Genomic DNA, 23,195 nt, shown 5'->3' with positions numbered 1-23,195 from the left:
TAACCAGCTTTTACTTGACTACTTTTATTTTGTTATTTTCTATTAAATGCATTTCTACTTCTAATATTTTATTTCCCTCATTATAATTTATTTAGGTTTAATTCTCAATTCCTCTAAATCTTTGAGTTGAATTTGTATTAATTATTTCCAGCCTTTCTTCATTTTTAATAAATTTATCTATACCAAAAAATTTCCATCTAAGTAATGGTTTATCTGCATCATGTGAATATTTAATATATTTTGTTGTTCACTTGTAAATATTTCATATTTAATCCATGAATTAATTATTGGAGTCCAGATTTTATTGTATTGTTATCAGAGAATGTGCTCTGAATGATATTGAGTGCTTTCAGTTTGTTGTGTCTTCCTTTGGTACCGAATTCTGACCAATTCTCATGCATGTTTCACGTGTCTGCATTTGGTGCATTTCCTCATGCACTTACCACTTTTGTCTGCGGCCCTTCCTGGTCCATGTGCCCTTCTCCCTAGCAGACTCCTCATTCCGTGAGGCTTTTCAGGTGCCCCAGCAAGCTCTGCACATTGGGCAGCAGAGACAAGCCAGGTCCTTCAGTCAGAGGCTTGCAGGCTTATCCCATGCCAGCAGAAGGAATTTGGGTACTAGGACCCCAGAGTTAGGCATCCCTATGGCTGCCTCTGTTTCCTTCCTGGATCACAGATTGTCCCGGAAGCTCAAATAAGATTTATTTAGGCTGGTTTCCGTGGGTAGGAGAGCCCTACGCCCCCAGCATCATTTATCCTTGGAATTAAGGTCATCAGCCGCCTCAGTGCAGGCCTCGGAGCTCGGGAACCCACTTTTACATCTACTTCCTATTTTCTGTGGTCCCCAAAGGTGCCAACCTCCCCAAGGGTTTCCTTAGCGTTCCTACACATGGATGTTCCTCTACCATCCCTTCAAACAGAGCTTTAGATTTTAACATATCTATATTTATTTCTTTTATGTATTTACATTTATTTCATTTTAATTTGCATATTTAATAAAATCTTGCATATTTTTAATGTTTAAAAACATACTTCATTCAAATTTCTATACATTGAGAGCAGAAGAGGGAGAATTCTCTACTGGCCCACTTAGCCGTATTAATTGATATCCAAACCACTTAGCAAATATTTTTCCTCGAAGAGTATTATATGTACCAAATAGTGCTTTTTTACAATGCGAATAAGAAGTTGATACAGCAACTTTGGAATAAGAACTCAGTTTCCACAAAACAAAAGCAAAAATAAAATCTGAAGATCTTCACTAGACTTCCTCTGGAAATGACACTCTTGTTTTACGAAACCTTGAAATATAAGAGTCAGGCTGTTCATGTCTCCCAAAAATAAAAATAGCAGTATTTGTAATTTTCCCACATTGGGCACCATGAAATACATACTTGTGTTTTTTCATTGACATTGCCATATACCTTTCTTTACAATGTCAAAATAAGTGATGCAATAGATACAGATCTAATTCTCAGAAATTGTTCTTATTTGATAATATCGCAAAGAGTGGTTGCAAATACTATGGAATATAATTTGATTTTTGTCAAGGATATTTTCTCTTTGCTTTAAAACTTTACATTTATGCATCCAGGGAAGAACACTGGAACCCCTTCCTGACATAAAGACTACGTTACAGAACGTGTTTAGTGCTCACACTCAATCGCAATTCTCCATGAACGACTTTTAAAACTTATAGTGAATGATACTGCAAAACGCAATCTTGGTTTTAATGTCTTTACACGGAATACATAGGCTCAAAAAGAAGAGGTAGAAGCAGCTTAATTTTCTTCCTACACTATTTTTTCACCGAAAAAATGAATATTTTCTTTCCCCACTAAAATCTAGATAGTATGGTTTAAACACCTTCATAATCAAATTTCACTGTTTTAAGTTTTAAGAACAGCAGAGTAAGAATCTTATTTGTGATTCAACAAAGGATCTACAGGGTAATCACAGATTTCTGTCTTTTCCTGAATTCCTACTTGCAAAATGAAAAATTTTTAAATGATTTGGGACCATGTGGCCTTTTATTTATTACCTTTTTAATGTCTGTAGGCTCTGTGGCGATAAACTGCCTTTCACTTCTAATATTGGAGATCTGTGTTTCCTCCCTTTTCTCCTGATCATTTCAGTTAAGGGTTTGTCAATTTTATTGATCATTTCAGAGAACCAGCATTTGACTTTGTGAATTGTCTCTATGCTTTGTTTTCTTCTGTTTTGAGCATCTGCTTTTATCTGCCTTCTCCTTATTCACTCTGGGTTAAATATGCTTTTCTTTTTTTAAAGTTCTTAAGGTAGAATTGAGGTTACTGGTTTCGTATTTTTCTTTTTTTAAAGAAGGTATTTAAAACTATAAGTTTCCCTTATGCACTGTTTTTGATTTAGGCTACAGATTTTGATAAGTTGTGTTATTGTCACAACTTATCATTCAGCTCAAAATATTTTGTAATTAGAAGGGTGCTGTTTAGTTTCCAAATATTTGGGATTTCTCTTGAATAAGTTCACTCTTACTGACTTATTTCTGTTGTAGCCAGACAATACACTTTATATGATTTCAATCTTTTAAAAATTATTGAAACTTGTTTTAAGGCTCAGCATATGGTCCATCTTGTTGAATGGATTATACATTTGGAAAAAAGCATATTTTTCATTTCATATATAGTATTCTATAAATTTCAATTAGATCATGGGGCTGATAATGTTCAAATCTTCAATGTCTACCGATTTCTATGTCCACTTTTTCTATCACTGAAAAAGGAGCTTTAAAGACTCTGCTATGATTGTAGAACTATCTATTGTCCCTTTTATTCTGTCAATTTTTACTTCATGTATTGTAAGACACTGTTATTAGATTCATACACATTTATAATTAGTTCTTCCTTATGATTTGTCCCTTCTTATTATAGTGAAATGTCCCTCTTTATCTGTTCTGGTATTCTTTGTCTTGAAGTTTATTTTATCTGATATTGGTATAAGCCATTCCAGCCTTCTTTTGCTTACTGTGTGGATGGCATGTCTTTTTCTATCTCATTTTCAACCTACCTTTGTCTTTCTATTTAAAGTGCTTCCCTTGTGAGCAGCATATTCTAGAGTCTTGCTTTTATCCTCTCTGATGAGCTCTGCCCTTCAATTGTGGTGTTTAGATCACTGGCATTTAAAATAACTATCAATATGGCTGGATTTGGGGGTACCACTTTACTTTTCTGTTTGTCCATTCTGGGTTTTTTGCTCCTCTATCCCCCTTTCCTGCCTGCTTTGGGGTTCATAGAATATTTTTCAGCATTCCCTTTTAATTTATCTATCGTTTTTTTTTTTTTAACTATACCTCTGATTATTTTTCATTCAATGGTTGCTTTAGGGATTACAATATACATGCCAAATTTTTGTAGTCTCTTAGAATCAATAAGGTTCCACTTTACATAATATGTAGAAAGCTTGAAACTGTATAGGTCCCTTTAACCTCCACAATACCAGATGTCTTTTATGTTATATGTCATATGTATCACATCTACCTACACTAAAAAACACAATACAATGTCATAACTTTTGTTTTCAACAGTCTTTTGAAGAACTTAAGAAAAAAGTAGTCATTTATGTTTACTCAAATATTTTCCATTTCTGATGTTCTTCACTTATTTCTAAAGATCCAGATTTACTGGTATCATTTCCCTCAGCCTGAGAAGTTTCCTTTAGCATTACTGTTAGTCGGGTCTGCTGTTCTTTATGAGAGACTGTAGGAGTGATTCACAATGCAAAACAAAAATTGATGCTAGCCTTACATTTCCTTCTAAAATATATTAGGTTTAAGAAAAATGCTAAACATGTTGGCATGATTGCTTTACTGTTACGTGAGTGGTTGTCTTTAGGAGATGATAAGTAAGGAAGACACGTGTGCAATCATCTGAAGGAGGAAAATTTGAGGCTCAGTCCACATGGTAATGCACAGGTGTATTTGGCAACTGACCATATGATTGCCAAGGTTGTCTGTGATAGCATTTTCTGCTGCTACTACAAGACAAGGTACTCATGACCTCTGGCTGGTGCTTAATGAGTACATTGGGATATAAAGGAGTCAAGAAAGTCAGGGAGATACGGAGCACAGAAGTCATTGAAAACTGAGATGCTGTAAGAGGACAGAACAGATGAGTGAAATGCAGTTTTCATTCCGTAGGTTGCACAAATGCCAAAACCATGGGCCCTGAAATTAGTGTAAGCTGAATCTTAATAGATCACTGCCAATGTGACCAAATATGCCCCACTTTCTCAGCCAAGGCTGAGAATGCAGGACGAATAACAGTATGCCTGTTCAAAGACTTGTTCAGATAGCAGCATTATTTGTAATAATCAAAAATCGAAAATGACCCAATTCCACATCAATAGGTGAATGGATAACTTATCGTGAAATATATAGAATATTTGGAATATTGTTCATCAATGCATTTTAGGGCCCAACTTTTATTTAGTCTTTCCAAAACATTTTAGTTTTCCAAGGGAGAAATACTGTCTTTTTATTCAGCTTCATAAGTAATAGGTTTATACATTACTTTAATTACATCATGAATCACCAATAACATCATCTTGCACAGATTTTGGGAGAAATAGAACCAACTCCTGTTGATCAAGGCAGTTAGTATCCTCTACATTACAGAGGGCCTGTGGATGAGAGGAGACCTGAAAAGCAAGGACAGAGAGAGGCCTGAGAACCTTTATGTCTCTGACTCAGGCTTTGTAAAGCCAAGTCATCTAACTCTGATCATGGGGATTTCTACGATTTCCTTTCATTTTCTAATGAAATATTAACTCTATGCAGTAAGTTGATATAAACATTATATCATATTGTGGTTATATTTATATCTGTATTAATTTTTAAGTATGTAAACTAACAAAGAAATGCCAGCCCTCTGACATGTTTCAGTTTTCTTATCGCAAAGCCTGTCGTTATTCTATTATTATGAGTGTTGGCAGAGAAATAGAGCAAAATAGGTGATCTCATCCTTTTCCCTTAAAAACCTTCATTAGGGCGGGCCGCGGTGGCTCAGCGGGCAAGAGTGCTTGCCTGCCATGCCGGAGGACCCCGGTTCGATTCCCGGCCCCAGCCCATGTAAAAAACAAACAAACAAACAAAATATAATAAAATAAGAAAATGTTTAAAGATGTTTCCCTTTCTTCCTCCCTTCCTTCCTTCCTTCCTTCTCTGTAAAAAAAAAAAAAAAAAAAAAAAAAAAAAAAACCTTCATTAGAAAGGTTTCCTGGTATGCCCATAATCCATTTCTTCCTTGTAAGACTTTTAAACTTTCCACAGCCAGGAGTGGTTTTTATCTGGTGCACAAATGAAATTACAGTAAACATGCAGCCCAAGCTCTCAGCTGCCTGAAGCAATGACGTTGGTGCTGAGAATAGCAGGTGAGAATGAAATTACAATAAGGATGCGGCTCGAACTCTCAGCTGCCCAAAGCAGTGAGGCTGGTGCTGAGAATAGCAGGTAAGAATGAAATTACAATAAAGATGCAGCCCGAGGGTGGGCCACAGTGGCTCAACAGGCAGAGTTCTTGCCTGCCACGCCGGAGACCCGGGTTCGATTCCCGGTGACTGCCCATGCAAAAAATAAATAAATAAAATAAGATGCAGCCCGAGCTCTCAGCTGCCTGAAGCAGTGATGCTGGTGCTGAGAGTAGCAGGTGAGAATGGGACAGCATGCACCTGGCTGCAGGAGGATTTCCCGGAGCTTCTCCGGGCCTTGGAAGAAAATCAATTCAAACTATCAGATATTTTCTGGAGGGCTTATTTGCCTCAAGTCATTGAGGGAATCAAAGCATATCGTGCCCTTGAGTTTAATTTGGAACGTTGGAACTTTGCAGAGCCCGAGGCTACAGAACCTTCTGGGGACCTCCTGGAGGGGGGACAGCTCCAGTTAGTATGGAGCACGTGGAGGATGTGTGGGTGTCTCCAGGTGCAGAATCCCACTCCCTTCCCGGGTCACTGCAGATTCCAGTTGTTATTCCAAGCGCATGGCCAGACTCTCGTTCAGCATGTGGCCCTCTGGGTTGGCAAAGAGAGCAGTGCCAACCATGAAAGCCTCTGTATTGAAGGACGAGGATAGAACAATAGCGACTCTGGAGCAAATGTTAATTGTCTATATTTTCCTACAAGCCATGGTCCCTAGAGAGTGGGAGAAGCATCAGAGAGGAATATTATTGACAGGAGCAGCCTGAAAATAATTCAGAAAACCACCATTACACACAAGGCAGAAAAAAGAGGGAAACCTTTTCACAGTACCCAACATGTGCTTCCAATCTTGATAGCAGCTGCATCTTGTCACCAGCAAATTAAAATAAAATGGTGGGGAAGAACTGCACGGAAATCTTAACCCAAGGATTTGGACAGCCACGGTAGATCTATTATACTAGAGAGAAGTTGAAAGCCTGAGAGAAGCTCCACGGTACTCCTTTCACATCAGACCCCCAGACACATTCGACTCAGACCACTGCCTACTTCTAGAGCTCCCGACTGGAGGGTGGCATGGAGCGGGGACTCAGGGGCACCCAGGGATGCCCCTCGTTATAGCCAGGCCCTCAGGCATGGAGAGTCAACCACCATGATGGGCTCTGACTCAGCCACGCTGGCAAGTTTGATGTAGGGAGCTTGCCATTTTGTTAGCGCATGTCCAGAGGCAAAGAAAGGAGCTGAGATTTAGAAGGGGAGGAACCACTCTCCTTAGAGAAAGCAGGCACACGCTCTCACAGAGCTGGCAAGTAACCAGTGGCTTTTTGAAATCCATGACTGGTATGCTTGTTGACGCCAACCAGATCCCAACAAGCTCTGGTAACTGTGGTTACGGGATTGAGGAAAAGTCAGGAAGAGAAACAGTGTACAAGGCAGTGTGGCCAGGCTGCAGCATGATGGGTCTTTCCTGGGCAATGCAAAGATGGAAAATCTGACCTTGGAAGGTGGGGGACAAGGTTCCCCCTATCCTGAGTGGTAAGACTAATGGGGAGGGGGGGACCTTCTCTACTAAGTAGAGAGCTGAGCATTGGCTGAGTTGCTTGTTCTTTGCTAATGCCAAGGCTACCTGCAGAGCGCTCTCCTCTCCTACATGGGGCCGGCAGCAAAGGCTCGTGAGTGCTAGCGGGTTCAGGGCTGCACACCTGATGAGAAAGCAAAGCCGTGCCCTTGGATAGACCAGCTTCTTCTTACTACACCCTCGTCATCTCTTGGCGGGCAACATGCCCATTAAAAGCAGCACGAGAAAGGCAGGTGACGACGTCCACTGCTGAGCAGTGTCCACCCACAGCAAGTCCACTGAGAAAATATCTTAGAGTTTAAGGAAAGATTTTTATGCTGGTAAAAGGACAGGACTTAAGGAGCACATAACACGCAACATGAAAGTTTGGAGACTTTTGTGAATAAAATACTTATGAAGGCTTAAAAATACCCCAAACAGAAAGACATTTTTATTTGAATAAGACAAATTTTACTTGAATAAAAGCCCTCTTTGTGCAGTTAATTATTTAGCAGTATATTTTCATTCCAACTCAGTTCCCAATCCTCCTTCTTTAACAGATTCTACAGAAAAAAGGAAAATTCTCAGTGAAGTCAATTGTCGTTCCTTAAGTCCACAGGCTCCTGTTTTTATCTACGGGTTTAGAAAACAATGAACAGACTGGCAAATACGTGCCTCCTCCTTTAGGCCTGAGTTTACATTTTCCTTTTGCCTCTTTCCTTTCTCCTAATCTCTTTTTATATTTCAGCTATACAGATACTCTTTTTTGCAACACCCTCATTCTCCTCAAGGATCTATAAATTAAAGTGTGGCTCAGGAAAATCCACGCCACCCTCTTACACAGATGAGGGGGCACCCACCACGGGGAGAAAAGAACAAATGGTCGGATGCAGAGATCCACGTCCTGCCCCACAGCAGCCTCTGCCAGCCGCGCCAGCCGCAGGCACCTCTGCTCTCTGCTGCTACATTGAACTCCCAGCAGCAAAGGCAAAACATGACTTCAGAATGTTTCTACATTTTCTCGGCCTTTCTTTCTCACCATTTTTAAGGATTTAATTCTGACTGGGGTTGGGGGGAGGGATAATCAAAGAACTCATGGTGGTCGAACACCTCCAAGAAATACATTTTGCAGAATGCAATCTTTTCAGAGATTATGTAATTCAATTCTTTTCCGTCAAGCGCCTTGGTGTTTAATTGGACTACTTGTTTGTTCATGTTAACTCTAGAACTATTTTTAAATTCCTAAGTTTAAAACAGTCATAGTAGCCATTCTGTCTTCATATTCTTGGGATTTATTGCAGAGAAAAACTAGACCTTAATAAACAAAGATACTAGCACAAAATGCAGACTCATACCCAGGGACAATTTGTTATAGCTCAGAACTAATCTATTTAACCTCCTTCTGCTTTAAAACATTTCTCATTTTGCAGTCGATCCTTAAAGGGTTCAGAAGTTGAGAAAAAGCGTAGGTAAAATTAAGCTGTTAAAAAAAGGGGGGGTCCTTATGGAAGATGTGGATAAAATTGGGGGATACACACACACTCAATGTCCCAGAAGACACCTGAGCATCTTTAGATGATCTTTAGAGCTCTAGAAGCCAAGGCTTGTAGCTGGACTGGATCTCCAGAGAGCGGCTTGTAGAAACCGCAGCATTCTGGCACAAACAAGGACCCAGTGACCTTCCCATCCATTATCTGCTCGGAGCCCTCGACGCGCAGGTGTGCAAAGCCCTGATGTAATTTCCTGGGCACTGCAGGCTACTGTGCAGGAAGGAGAGAAAACGAAGGTCCTTGACCTTAAGAAAACTCTTCCATCTGCACACATTTTCAGCACCAGAGCCATTTCTAGCTTTATGCCAAAATGAATTAGACTTTAGCTGCATCTATCAATTCTCCGAAGAGGCTAGGGATTAGAGAGGTTTAGATTCCTTTAAAATTGCTGCGGGCAGAAACATACTGGCTAAAAGGGGGAGAGGCTCTGGGAAAACCCTGGGGTTTCAACTCGGTCCCTCTGGCCAGGCCAGTGATGGAATTGGGTAACATGGGTTGGTTTTAAATTAATTCTCCATCATTCTATAGGCACTTTTTGGTCCTGGGTGCATTTGTTTTTATCTAAAGAACAAAGACACCATTTTCTAAAGAATCATGTTCCACATGCATCATTGTTTACAGTAAATCAAGAGTAATCTAAATAAATGTTTAGATTGCATAAAAGGTCATCAGATTCACTGTCCTGCCCCAATTCATATAGGACCGTAAGAAGACTAGGTCCTCCTCCTTTCGAAGCAGGCCTTTCACTTATTCTCATGCTAAATCCTCCTGCCCAGCCAGAACTCATTTAAACTTGAGTTCTCCACACCAAGCTTTGTGCTCCAAAGGTCATCAGGCTATTTGCAAACTCTTTAATTGTCATGACATTTAGCTTTGGAAAATCAGCTTTGAATCGTCCACTGCACCTGATAAGGATGTAACCCAGGAGGGGGCTTACCTGCACTCAGGTTTGAAATTTCCCACCATCAGGGCCAGCTCCACAGACTGCAATCCCAGAGGGGTATTTCCTCCAGCCTGTTCTACCGACATTAGTCTGGACAGATCTTGAGTTTCTGCATCCCTCTCTCTCTTTCTTTTAATGGGCTTTGGTCATTTGAAGGTTTACAAAGGGGTTAAACAATAAATCACATTGGGATAATAGCAATGGGTAGGTACAGCTAAGTAGCTAATGGTTCGAAACTAAGGTCCTTTTCCAAGTACATAATATTAAACAACAGCAAAATGCTCTAGGCCTTGCCCCTTGACACAAAAGTAACATTCAGTATTTCAGGATTTCAGGGATTCCATGACCTCGTGAATCTGTATTTAAAATGTCAGGTGCAGCTTTCATCAGTCTCAAAGGGGGTTGGTCTCTGGCCCCAAATAAGGTCACGAAGCAGTGCTTGGAGGAAGCGTTTGCTTCCCAAACACACAGTGGTGTCATTTAATTCAATTCTGCAAACACTATTTGAAAGTCATCTAGTTGCTGATCCTTTGCTACATACTGGAGATATAAATGTGAATATGGAAAGGGAAAGACTAGTGATATTTATTGCTATGTGCCAAAGCCAAGCCTAACGTTTCTTCTTGAGAATCAAGCCTAATAAAATAGGATTTACAGATGCAGAAGTCACAAGCTATAAAGAAGAGGAATAAGTATCCAAACCATCCACGCTTACTCCTTCTGAGCTGTTGCCCTGGTGATGTGGATGCAAGCAAGATGAATGGTCTCGATGCTGATTCTACTTTCAAAACAAATCTGTTTGTTGGCTACTTCCCATCGGTCCCCTCACCCTCGCTGTCATCTCTTTGTCCTGGATGGTGACCAGGAGCAGGCTGGGCTGACATCCTCACCTCCCACCGTCTCCACTCAGCAGCCAGGGCATCTTTCTATCAGACATACCACTTCCGGTTTAAAATCAGTGATGGGTTCCCAGGTACACTAGCTTAGGTCATTCCCCATGTGCAGTCCCATACTTAGACGGGGCAGACGGGGCTTCTGGGGCCTGAGCATTGGCACCGTCCTTGAGATGTTCTGAGACAGCCCCTGCCAGAGCCCGAGATTGTAGGGCCGGCAGTGACGGCAGGTCTCTGCCCTCGGGGCGCTCTCTGCCTCTGGGCCCTGAGCCTCAGGCTGCACCAGGTGGGTGGGATGGGGTAGGTGACATACCACTCCTTTGCTGAGACCAGCGTGGGAAGATTCGGGGGACACTCTCGTATTAGAGTCTTATTACTGCTGTGACACGGGACCACAGACACGCGCTTAAGACTTGTGCACAAGTTTATTCTCCTCCACTCTAGAGCTCACAAGTCTAACACGGGACCTTGGGCTGCACTCCGCCTGGAGGCTCCAGGAAGCGTTCCATTTCCTCGCCTTTTCCAGCTTCATGGGGGGGGTGGGGAGGCTCATGGCCCTCTCTCCATCCTCAAAGCCCTCTTGGCACCTCCTCACCTCTCTCTCATGAGGACCATTGCAACCCCACTGGCCACCCACGGTGATCCAGGACAACTGTTTCATCTAAGCATCCTTACTTCAACCACATCTGCAAAGTCCCTTTTGCCATGGAAAGGAGCAGATACCCCAGGCCATTGCTCATTGCCTGCCGTGGAGAGAAGGGGAGTGATGTCAACCTTTGCTTGTTGCTGCTCCCCGAGGCACTACCTGGCCTACAACACTCAAGGACAGTAAGGGGAGGGTGGCAGGTGTCCTTCACCCTGTCACTCACTTTAAAGGTAAAAGCTCAGCTGCCAACTTCAACCTCACTGGTGCCTGTGAACTAGGCAGATAGCTCTGACCCAGCTGGACAGTGACAGCCTCTTTGGCTGCATGACCAGAAAATACATCATCATGAAATAATTCCCACTGGACTGAAGACCTAAAGGTGAAGGCAAAATTATAAAGCTTTTAAGAAGAGAATATAGGCAAATATCCTCATGACTTCGAGGTAAGGAGGGTAAGAAAAAAGCACTCAGCATCAAGAAAAAGGCTGCCAGATTTAACTACCCTGGAACATTTCTTCATCAAAACACCATAGGAGAGTGAAAAGCTAAATCACAGCCTAGGAGAAGATGTTTGCTGCACATGAGTAAACAGAGGATTAGTATCCAGACTATACAAAGAACTCCTACAATAGGAAAAAGAACAAACAGCCCAGTTTTTGAAATATGCAAAATTCTTGAACTGGTGCTTCACATAAAAAGAAGCCCAATAACCATGTATATGGAAATATACTCAACCTCACTAATAATCAGAGAAATACAAATTAAAACCACAATGAGATGCCTTAATATCCTCATAAGTTGGTAAATATTAAAGAGTCTGAAAATAGTTGATGTCTATGCTTTGGTAAATGCGAAACATCAGCTATACTCTGTCTTAGTTTCCCAGCTGCTATGACAAAAACCACGTGGTAGGTTGGCTTAGCAGCAGGAGTTTACTGGCACGTGGTTTCAGAGACAGGAAGGCCAGCTTCTTCCAGGTGGGTCTCATTGTGACTGCCAGCCATCCTTGGGGGTCATTGGCTTTTCCATCACAGTGATGTCTTCTCCTCTCTCTTCCAGGTTCTGTCAACTTCCAGCTTCTGTTCCTCCACATGGCTTTCTCTTTATAAAGCCACCAGTAGTAGGAGGAAAGGTCCGTCTTCACTGAGTTGGCCACACCTTAACTGAAAACATCTTTCAAAGTTCCTATTTACAATAGGTCCACACCTGTGGGCCAGGAGGTAGGAGCTGAACATGCTTTTCATGGGGGACATGATTCAATCCCCACACACGCATTTACTGCTGGTGGGAAGGTAAATGAGAACCACCCCTGGAACACAGACTAGAGTTATCTAGTAAATTGGAAGATATGTATACCATATGCTCTGGTTATTCCATGCCTAGATTTATTCCCTAGAGACAATTATGCAAGATAATGCATGCCCAAGTGTGTTTATATCAGTATGGTTTGTAACTTCCCCAAACTGGAAAGAATCAATGCCCATTCACAGAGAAATGGACAAATAATAGTATACTCAATGGAATAGTACACAACTTTGACAATTCATGAACTCATGAACCCAATGCTCAGTCCCTTATCTTATTCAACATTTATTGTACTTCTTTATTCTAGGCACTAGGCTAGAATCCAGAAAGTCAATATAAAACAAAACAGACCCTCTCCTGGAGGGATTCTCAGGAAAAATCAAGGAAAGCAATATTTACAATTTAATGTGATAAATTAATGAAGCACTACACTTGTAGAGTGCTTTATAGATTTATCACATCTATGAATCTTTTCTTCCCTTTCTGGGTAAAAAAAATGTCTCCTTCCTTTTCCCTTTCAAATTAAAACAGAACCAAACAGAGGAGTTTGCTAGAGTTTATCAGAAAAGGAAAATGTGAAAATACAACACCAAAAGAAAATCTTAGTAGTTGATTCCCATGGACTCTCAGTAATTTTTACACTGTCCTGTGATCAGATATTGCTTTGCTTTTAATCTTATGGGCTCTGCAAATTGCGAATCTAATCAGGTCTCTTTTATGAATCGGCTTCTAGATGATTAGAATCAAATTTGAGTCCACCTCACAAGCATCGTTTATGCATTTATTTATAAACTTTATTCCTTGACTGTTATTTTTCCCTTTTCCTTCTCATCTGCTTCTAATTTACCTTATTGCATCTTATTGCTTGTACTTTATGTGTTAAAGCTTAGAAAAAGTCTTTTCTGGAATAAGCTAGGGAATGGATGAAAGGCTAGGCTAGGATGGAATATTGTCTCATTCTCCTTCATCAACAGCAAGGCCTTTCGTGGAGCCCACTGTGTATTACTCATCTTTGTCCCCCTGCATAATGCCAGGCTCACAGCAGGTGCTTTAGTCTGTGTTCCCTAAATTATGCTGCAGGATAAACAAGTTCAAAATCTCACCAAGTTACAATGGCAGATATGTATTTGTTGCTCATCTTGTATGAGGTCTGCACATCAGGTGGACATGGTTCAGTGGTTCCATGTGATGTCTAGCTCTGGTATATAGGGTGAAGGAGTAGCCATTATCTAAGACAAGTCCCAGCAGAGGGGTTATCCACCTGGCAGAGGACTGGAGCAAGAGGGTTCCAGCCATGCCCATGCACTGGAATTTAAAGCATCTGTTCAGTTGTGGCAGAAGTCATGCCTGGTCACTTCCATTGGCAAAGCAAGCAAAGGGCAGGTAAAGGTGAACAAATAGTGCCATCAACCACTGTTGTCAGTATTCAGTAAATGTTGGCTAAATGAGGATTGTGCTCTCTGTAGGAAACAATGAATATCATGCAATGAGAGGTCTGGCCTTTGCCATAAGCCCCTGGGAGGAGATCTCTAAGCTCTTGGGATGTGTGACTGTCTAGCTGGGCACCTTGACCACTGGACAACCTGACAACTTGATTTGTAATGAGGACTCTGGACCATGGGGTGTCCACTCTACCTCAAGAGGGGCTGAAGACTGAAGTTCAGCCATGTGGGATCAGCTTGACTTCTGCAGGGGCTGGAGACAACAGCTAGCCATGCAGGCAATCAGCCACAGTGCCCCTATAAGAACTGTGGGTCCGTCTCTTTGGTTGGCAATACTCCGTGTTTTGTCCCACATAATCATCAGGAGGAGTGAGTGCTCTCCATGACTCCATCAGGAGAAGAGCCTAGAAGCTCCCTATTTGGAATGCTCTGGACTCAATCCCAAGTACCTCTTCCTTCAGCTGATTTTAAACAGTATCCTTTCCCGGCAATAAGCCGTAATTATGAGAGTAACAACTTTCAGTGAGTTCTGTGAGTCTTTCTAGGGAATATTAAACCTGCAGGTGGTCTTAGGGACCCCCAAACTTGCAATTGGTGTCAGAATTAGTGTGATCTCAAATCCGCACAATCATTATGGTGGTCATTTAGCTGCAATGCCTGGTGAGGTTCCTGGGTCATGAGCCATGGCTCCCAGGTGAATAATCCTCACAGATGTGCTCAAGGAAGGGAAGGTGTGGATGAGGCTGATTCTGGCTGATAGGGCAAAGTAGCTCTTCTATCCCTTCATGGCCCAACAAGCAGCAGAAACATGGAGGGTTTGTAGGCTCATCCAGTCTTCACCTCTTAGATGAAGAATCACCTGGGAGCTTCTTCAAAAACAGAGATTTGCTCTGAGATAGACTTCCAGGCCAAGCACATATGCTGATAAGCTCCCCATGTATAGTGTGGGAAACCCTCCTCTACAGCAAGCCATAAACCTGGCCTTGGGTAGTACAAACATCTTGTTAGGTCCCTGCTAGTCTTGACCCCTGGGAACGAATGATTTTATCTCTTTCAGCCCTCACTGCCTTCTGCTGTGAGGAGGTCTGTGAGGAAGAGTCAGTTGCCCACACAACTGCACTCTCTTGTAAGGTCTGTATGCAGGTCATCTTGTTTGCTTTTGGGCCCCCAGTACCAACCCAGCCATTAGAGCATATACTTACTACATGTATTAATCAATCCCCTTATGATTCCTACAGATCAGGGCAGAAGTTCTCCAACCTCAGCATGCAGCAGGTCCTCTGCAGGGCTTGTTAACTGATTGCTGGGCCCCACCCAGAGGTTCTCAGCCATCAGGCCAGTGAGGGCCCATGAATGTGCATTTCCCAGTGTCACAGGAGACAGGCCCTACATTCAAGTCCTTCACTTCAGCCTCTGTGTATGAAAGTAGAATTATAAGACCTGCTCAGAAAGTCTGACAATAGTTTTTAGAATGGTCAATCTCTAACTGCTTAATCACATTAGTCCAGAAAACCAGGTGAGGCAAATTCTATCTTCAGTACCATATTAATGAATTCATTTTAGCCTCTACAACCCTGGAGGATGGGATCTTTGTTTGGGCTCTGCTGTACCCCAGTGCCCGTAGCCTGGACCCATAATAGCCGTAGAAATGTCTGCAGACTGAAAGGATGAGTGAGCCCAGCAGTGTCCTGCCATCTTCACCCATCACTGGCCTTGGGGCCTGTGACCTGTGGCTCCTGTCTCTAGTGACCCTGGCTGGCATGGCTCATGGTCCTTTCTCCTGGCAGCAGGATGGAGGGGAGCTCCAGCTCTCACATGGCATGGCCTGGCATAGGGCTCCCTGGGGCAACATGCTGCCCAACTTCTATCACGGATCAGATAAAAAATCTTCTCCAACTCTCCAGCCTCTTCTCTTTGAAAAGAAATACATAATAAGAGTACAGGTCGCACAAATCAAAAGTCTTTAGCTTTCAAATTGTTGTTTTTGCTTTGAATTTCACCCACTTAATTTGAAACTCAAAGCCCAAAATTTGACCCCTGTTCCCATTGGGTACTTTTCTGTTTCCTTAGAACAGTGGCCTCAGCCTCACTGTATAATATTAGTGTTTTAGGGCCATAGGGCAAAAGGAATCCAAGAGGCATAAATCAATGAATATTTCCCAATAGTATGCAGCTGCACTTTATTTTATTGACATCACCTTCCTTAATGACTGGTGAAGCAGTGATGATGATGATGGAGCAAATCCTATAGAAAACTCTACTTCTGTGGACAGAGCTTTTCAAGAAGTTCTTCTTTTCCAAGAAGATGTACTGGCCTCATCTAGCTCCAAGGTGTCCTGCCACCCTTTGAGGATATTTCGTGGTAGAGATTGAGTTTGGGGGTGGAATTCTCATTTTCTTGTTAATGGTGCAAAGAGCTTGTTTCTCTTCAAAGAATTACTCAAGGAAATTCTATCCAGGGGCCCCAAATTGCAACTTGGTCTTTTGCAGCTCATAGCAAGTAATGTTGTCAGAAATGTAGGTTTGCTGTGATACAAAGGAAAGTGAAAACGATTGAAAACAGCAGTTGCCGAGGAACTGCCTCCCTGCCCTCTGAGCTGTGGCTGCTTCAGGAGGGTCTGTTGGTCGTCCAAATTTCAATGTCATTTCTGGGTTCACTTATTTAGTCACTGAAGTGGCTCAAACACTAAGCCAGTGAGGCAGGGATTATGCATTTTACAGACAAAGAAACAGCATTATGGATGGAATCGTTCCCCCATAAAGATACATTCAAGTCCTGACCCCAGTCTTATGGGGTGAACCCACTTGTAACCAGAACCTTTGAAGATGTTGTTGGTTAAGGTGAGGCCACACTGAGGAGGGTGGGCCTTAGTCCAACAGGGCTGACACCCAAAGTGGAAGCCAGAGGGGACAGATATCTCCATGTGACGAAGGCAGAGATGCATTTATAAGCCAGGAAATGTCCCAGGTTGCCAGCCAGCTACACCTGAATGCTCCAGATTCCTGGAGAAAGCACAGCACCTTAGTGTGGCACTTTTAACCCCCAAAACTCTAGGACAATAAATTCCTGTGGTTTAAGTCACTCAGTTGGTGGTATTTGTCTCAGCAGCCCTGGCAGACTGAGACACTGAGGTTTAGAGAGATTAATGAACATGTCCAAGATGTCACAATGCAAGATTTGAACCCTGGCTTGTAACAAACCTGTACTCTTTCCAGGACAGCACGTGCTTTGCCTTCCATGGTCTGGGAAGAGAAATCAGCAGGCGAGTCTGACAAATGGCACAGGGACTGTGACCCTGGCTGAGGCCACCACTCGACCTGGGCTTCTTTCAGGGTAACTCATCTGATTTTCCCTTCCCAGTAATGGTTCCCCCTCCCCAGTGTGGACAGGGAGATGGAGCCGGGAGGGGGTGGGGGGTGCGTAGCCCCGGGAGAAGGGACAGGCAGAGAGGCCTTCCTGGGGGTCTCCTCCAGGAATTCCTGAGGCTGCTGTGGCCACTTCTCCATCCCAGCCCTACTCCCATCTTTAAACGGACCTCAAAGGTCCAGTTCTCAGTAATGGGAACCAAAAGACGGCCAAATGTCTTCGTTATGTCCAATTGCATTATGTCTTGAGCTGAAAAAGCAAAACAAAACAAAACCCAGTGCTTTATTGGGAGTCATATGCCCAAGTGAGCAGGAACAACTAGAAGATGAACATTTTGATATTTTATTTGGAATAACTCAGTCTTACAGTTTCTTGCCCCAAAATGTGACCTCAGGGATCTCCCTGCCTTCATTGGGTTTTCTTGGAGGAACTGTTTGGGCACAGCAACAGCCTTAAAAACATGTTCACACTCTGAGGCAGCTGTCCAAGAGCCTTAGACATCTTCCCTGACCCTCAATGAGCAGCCTTTGATGGGCTTGGAAAAAGCCAAGCTCAGTGTCTGAGAGAGTTTCCCTGGGGCTCCTTCTCAGCCATGCCTGCCCTCGGAGTATGCCCATGCCAACTTTAGGCCAGCATCGCCTGAGCCCTTTCTGTGTTCCAGCTTTATTAATATATATCCTATAAAGTGCTTTTTAAATTCTCCCTTTTCTTCTTTTCATGGACCACCCATTCCTCTTATCAGGTTTCTAAATAATGAGCCCTGCTGTGGCACTAAACTACCTGTTAATGGTCAGGTTTTTCTTGAAGTTAATGTAGTGAAGTTTTTGTTTGCTTTCACAAATTTTGGTAAGGCACGGTTGGTAGAACAGAATGACCTTTGAGTCCAATGTAGTGACAGCCAGATGAATTTGGGAGAATCCCAAAAGCTTCCCAAGGCTTGGTTTCTTCCTTGGTAGATGGGGGTATGGAAAATTACTTCACACACTTATCAGGAAGAATAAGTGAGGAAAAGAGTATGGAATAGGTCATGTGGTCAGATAGACAGTGAAAACTTAGTAAATGCCAGGTCCTTTCCTTTCCTCTTCAAAAATTTGTATAGATTCCGGACATCGCCGTGGCTGTGTCCTTGAAATATCTTGATTACCCATCGCCTTGGCTCACACCCCACTCTCCAACGGCCTTTGCAAAAATGTGTCTTCCAGAAGGACTCCTTGTGGGCTATTTTCAAACAGCATAAACTCTTCAATTCATTTCTCAGTGGGCTTGCCTGTCTGAGAGGGATAAGAGAAAGAATGCAAGGACTGTTTGTCAATGAAGCATCTTCCATAGAAAAGTCTACTTTCAAGTAATAGATCTTTTTAGATGGGCGGAACCAGTGGGGTGAGCCCAGAAACCACCTTCACGTTTGCCTTCTCTGACTTCCTCCCCCCACCTCAAGGTGGCTTACATAGAGCCTCTAGCTTCCCTATTGCTTCCTACTATAACAAACAAGGACAACAACAAAAAGGTCAATTTAGCTCCTAACTGGCTTTTGGGTACTACAAGGTCCAGTCTCATCTAGTATCAAAACTCAAACTGCATAGCCAATCTCTGGTGTCTCCTCTTCATTCCCCACCAACCTGGAACTGCCATGGGGAAGGGGTGATGACAACGGCTTTTGTTTTTTCTCCTCTCATCTTCCAGCTCCAGGAACAAGGAAAGGAAGAGGGAGAGGAGGAAGAAAAGCAAAAGCTTGATGTCCCTGCTACTCTCTCCTGGCTGGTGTGAGTTGGCTGATTCAACCTTCATATGGCAGTGTACAAACACTGGTTTTGTGGTGGCAACATTTAGGGATCTTTGGGGCCCTTCCTCTCACTGACCCACCTCAAGGACACCCTCATGCCCTGGCATGGACTCTTCAGCAGACCTGTGGAGACCTCTTTCTCACCTCGGCTCCTGCCCCTGGCATGCCACTTTGCCCTCTCTTCAGGGTCCAGCTCCTCACTCAGCAGCCAGCCCTCCTGATCATGGTCATTCAAGACAGCAGAAGCCTGGTGACCATCGGCAGCTGCCACCTTCCCTTGGTCCTTGAGACTCTCACACAGCCTTCCATGACAAACAGGGAAGGCCTACCTCTCTCTTTGCCTGTATCAGTGGATGAATGGGCTTCTCCAGCTATCCTCCCACCCTCAGAATACTCCAGACAGAAATCAGGCACAAGTCTTTCTGTTCACATATACCATGGTCCATGGGAAGCCTGAGTCAAGCTGTAGAAGTCAGGGTTAGGTATCAACTTGATCAGGTGATGGTGCCTAGTTGTTTCGGTGCTGTGGACTTAAATCATCAGCATGTGAAATTCATCTATGGCTGATTACATCTGTGGACAGCTAAGGGGAAAGCCTTCCTCAATGAATGAGGCTTAATTTAATTAGCTGGAGGCTTTAAAGAAAGAGGTCAGAAGAGAGCTCAGCACAGCTCAGCACAGCTCAGAACAACACAGCTCAGAGCTCAGAGTCAGCTCAGACATAGACTTTGGAGATGCAAGAGGGAATGTCTTGGAGAAAGCTGTTTGAACCCAGAAGCCAGGAGAGAAGGCCAGCAAACATCACCATGTGTTTTCCCATATGACAGAGAAACCCCGAGGAAAGCCAGCTGCCTTTCCTCTGAGGAACTGTAAATTTGTAACTAAATAAATCCCCCTTATAAAATCCAGTCCATCTCTGATATATTACATTCTGGCAGTCTTAGCAAACTAAAACACAAGCTCACCCAAGACCCCCCATTAGGCTTGGCCTCTTTCACTCAAATGCTGCTGGTGGGCTCAGAAATTCCTGTAGCTCAGTGAGGGTGGAGCTGGAGTAAGATGCAAAGTGCCTTTGCCCATTTTGATGAGCATGCCTATAGACCCCCCTGACTGCCTGGCAGGGGAGGAAATTCCTTGCTGAACCCACTAGGCAAAGAGCTCGTCTTCCCTGGTGACCAGCTGTTCTTATGTAGGTCATCAGGGCTGGAGGTGGTGTTAGTGCTCAGGGGCACTGGACAAGTTATGATACCTTTGAACAGGTCTAGCCTGGGTATGTCCACACTTTTCCTTTAGAATGTGGAGGCATCTATTACCTATTTCCTCAGCTTTAGATCTTCAGCCAAAATCCCAAAAAGGAAACAGATGAAAGTCTTATTCAACATTCCATTGCAAATTAAATAAATAACTTCATTATTACTATTAATATTTACACAATTCATAGGATACAACCAAAGCAAGATGTTAAAACAGAGCTTGGTTATCTTTCCTAATAGTCTTTTAAAACTACTACTACTACACAAAACTTGCCTTTAAATTTCTGCTTTAAATAATTTAAAATCTCCAAAAATATAATGTCGAGAGAGCTGTTGTGCAGTTCATTGGCTATTGCAAGTCAAAAATGACAGCAGCTGCTTTTAACCCCATGTATCCCAAGCATTTACTAGATGCCTGAGGGATAGCTCTAATTTTCACAACCAACTATGCCCTTGCAAAGTTGTTATTCTTATTCCATTTACAGATGAGGAAAATGAGAGAATAGTTACCCAACTCAAGGTCACACAGCCAGTGAATGGCCAACTTGGACTGTTACCTGCCTGACTCAAGGGGCTATGGTCTTTCTGAACCACTGTTACAGCCCAACAGCTGTGTACAGCTGTGGTCAGCTTTTAAATCACGGGATGATAGCTTTTTATGAGAAGTTTTCCCAAACTGGAATGCACTAAGCAGCACGCAACAAGAAGTAAAAATGGGTGCTGGGAAGTATGCAGGGCCCAATAAGTTAGTGAAAGGGTGCATTAACTGAGTTAATCATTTTATTTACCATAGCACTTTTCAGAGACTTTAGTGTGCAGATGGATATTTTGACAGGTGTTGGTGGGGGGCAAATCAGTGTTTGCCAATTGCACTACCCCCAGACCCTTGTTTAGAACAATCCTTTTGGCCTCTCCTGGAACTCTGTGCCCCTGTGACATCTTGATCTGGGCAGAGGGTGGTGGGAAATGGAGAGCTGAAGTTGCACAGCCTCTCTTTGCATGGGTGTTCCAGGTGTAGCCCACGTTTCACCATGTTTTTGTCGACATCTTCCTCAAAATCTCCTTCTGCTAAAACTTCTGTCATTTGCCCTTGCTTCTTGCAGATCGGTAACAAAAAGACAAAGAAAGAGCACATGACTTTTGTTCCTTCCCAGTGTCCCCTTCTGCTCTCTGTGTGGGCATTCAGGTGGCTAAATTACCAACTCATCCTTGCTTGTGACTCACTCCTGGATTTTTCATAATAAAAAATAATGACTCTTCCTAATCATGCTCCATTTTTTTTTAATGAGATTCTTTCAGCTTATGGTGAATTTGATATTTTGGCTTACACTCAGAGCCCTTTAGGACCTTCTTTTCCTCTTATACATATTTGGAAACATTTTTCTGACATGCGGGGCAGAGTACCCCTAACATGTAATTCGACAACCATCCCCTCACTCTGATCATCCACAGCATGTATTTCCTTGGCCAGATCAGTCACCCACTGCCAGGGGTGGAATTTTGTCCCCAGAGAGTCATGTTCAGGTCCCAACACCTGCTCTTCAGTTAGTCAAGATGAGGCCAAACTGGAGTAAGGTGGGCCCTAATCCCATATGACTGTGCAACGTGGACAGAGAGACACCATGAGGGGAGACGACCACGTGAAGAGGGAGAAAGAGAGAGAGTGGAGGGAGGCAGCTACAAGCCAAGGACCACCAAGGATTGTTGACAAACACCAGAAGCTGGTTCAGAAGCAGCACAGCCACCTTGATTTTGGACTTCTAACCTCCAGAACTGTGCAACAATAATTTGTTATTTTAAGCCCCCCACCCCATCCTAGTCTGTGACACTTGCCTGGCAGTCCTGGTAGGCTAAGATACTCACCATCTGGTCCTACTGGGACACTACCCCGCCTGCCTCCTGCAGCCCTCGTTTTCCTCCATAAGGGCCAGCCGCTTAAACTGCGTCACTTCCACTCACACCCTGTCATGTTCTAATTTTTTTTTCTTTTGCACAGGCAACATGCAACTGGGAAACAATCTCTAATTAATTCTTTTTTTTTTTCACATTTTTTTTTTTATTACATGGGCAGGCACTGGGAATCGAACTGGGGTCCTCTGGCATGGCAGGCAAGCATTCTTGCCTGCTGAGCCACCATGGCCCTCTAATTAATTTTAAGCAACCATTTTATTTTAAAATAATTTTAAATTTTCAGAAAAGTTTCAAAGATAGTACCAAGAGTTCCATTATACTCCACATCCAGTTTCCCCACTATAATCTTACATTAGGCTGCTACACTTGTCACAAAGAACCAGTATTGATATGTCATCCTTCATAAAAGTCATTCTTAATTCATAGTTCCTAATTTTTACCTTAATGCATCTTTTTTTGGTTCTAGAAACCTATCCAGGATCTCACGTGACATTTGGTCTTCAGGTCTGCTCAGATTCTCTTGACTGTGACAGCTTCCAAACTTTTCCTTGTTTTTAATGACCTTAATAGCTTTGAGGAGTCCTGGCTAGTTCTTTGGTAGATCCCTCAGCTGGGATTTGTCTGATGCTTTTCTCATGACTACACTAGCTTTATGGATTTGGGGGAGAAAGACCACAGAGGCAAATTTTTATCACTTCAAATAAAGATCATGAAATAAAAAAGCACACACACATAAGATGGCTCGCCACGCTAGTGTCACCCTTTATCACTGGCTAAAGTAGTGTTTTCCAGGTTTCTGCACTGTGAAGTTACTTGTTCTCCACTTTCCTTGCCCTTTGGAAGAAAGTCACCACGTGCAGTCCACACGTATGTGTGTGTGCACTTATGCTCCACGTCTTTGAGGCAATGAATCTACCCTAATGATTTGAAATTCTTCTGCACAAGAGATTTGCCTGTTCTCCCCCATTCATTTATTCAATCATTTATTCATGACAGTGTGGACTCATAGATATTAATTATTACCTGGGGCTATAATCCAACTCTATTTATCTTCTTGCTCAGGTTGACCCAGTATTGGCCACTCTGGGCTCTTTCAGTTG

The sequence above is a fragment of the Tamandua tetradactyla genome, chromosome 4, assembly GCF_023851605.1.
Source record: "Tamandua tetradactyla isolate mTamTet1 chromosome 4, mTamTet1.pri, whole genome shotgun sequence".
Taxonomy (NCBI): Eukaryota; Metazoa; Chordata; class Mammalia; order Pilosa; family Myrmecophagidae; genus Tamandua; species Tamandua tetradactyla.
Note: the sequence above shows the minus strand (reverse complement) of the source record.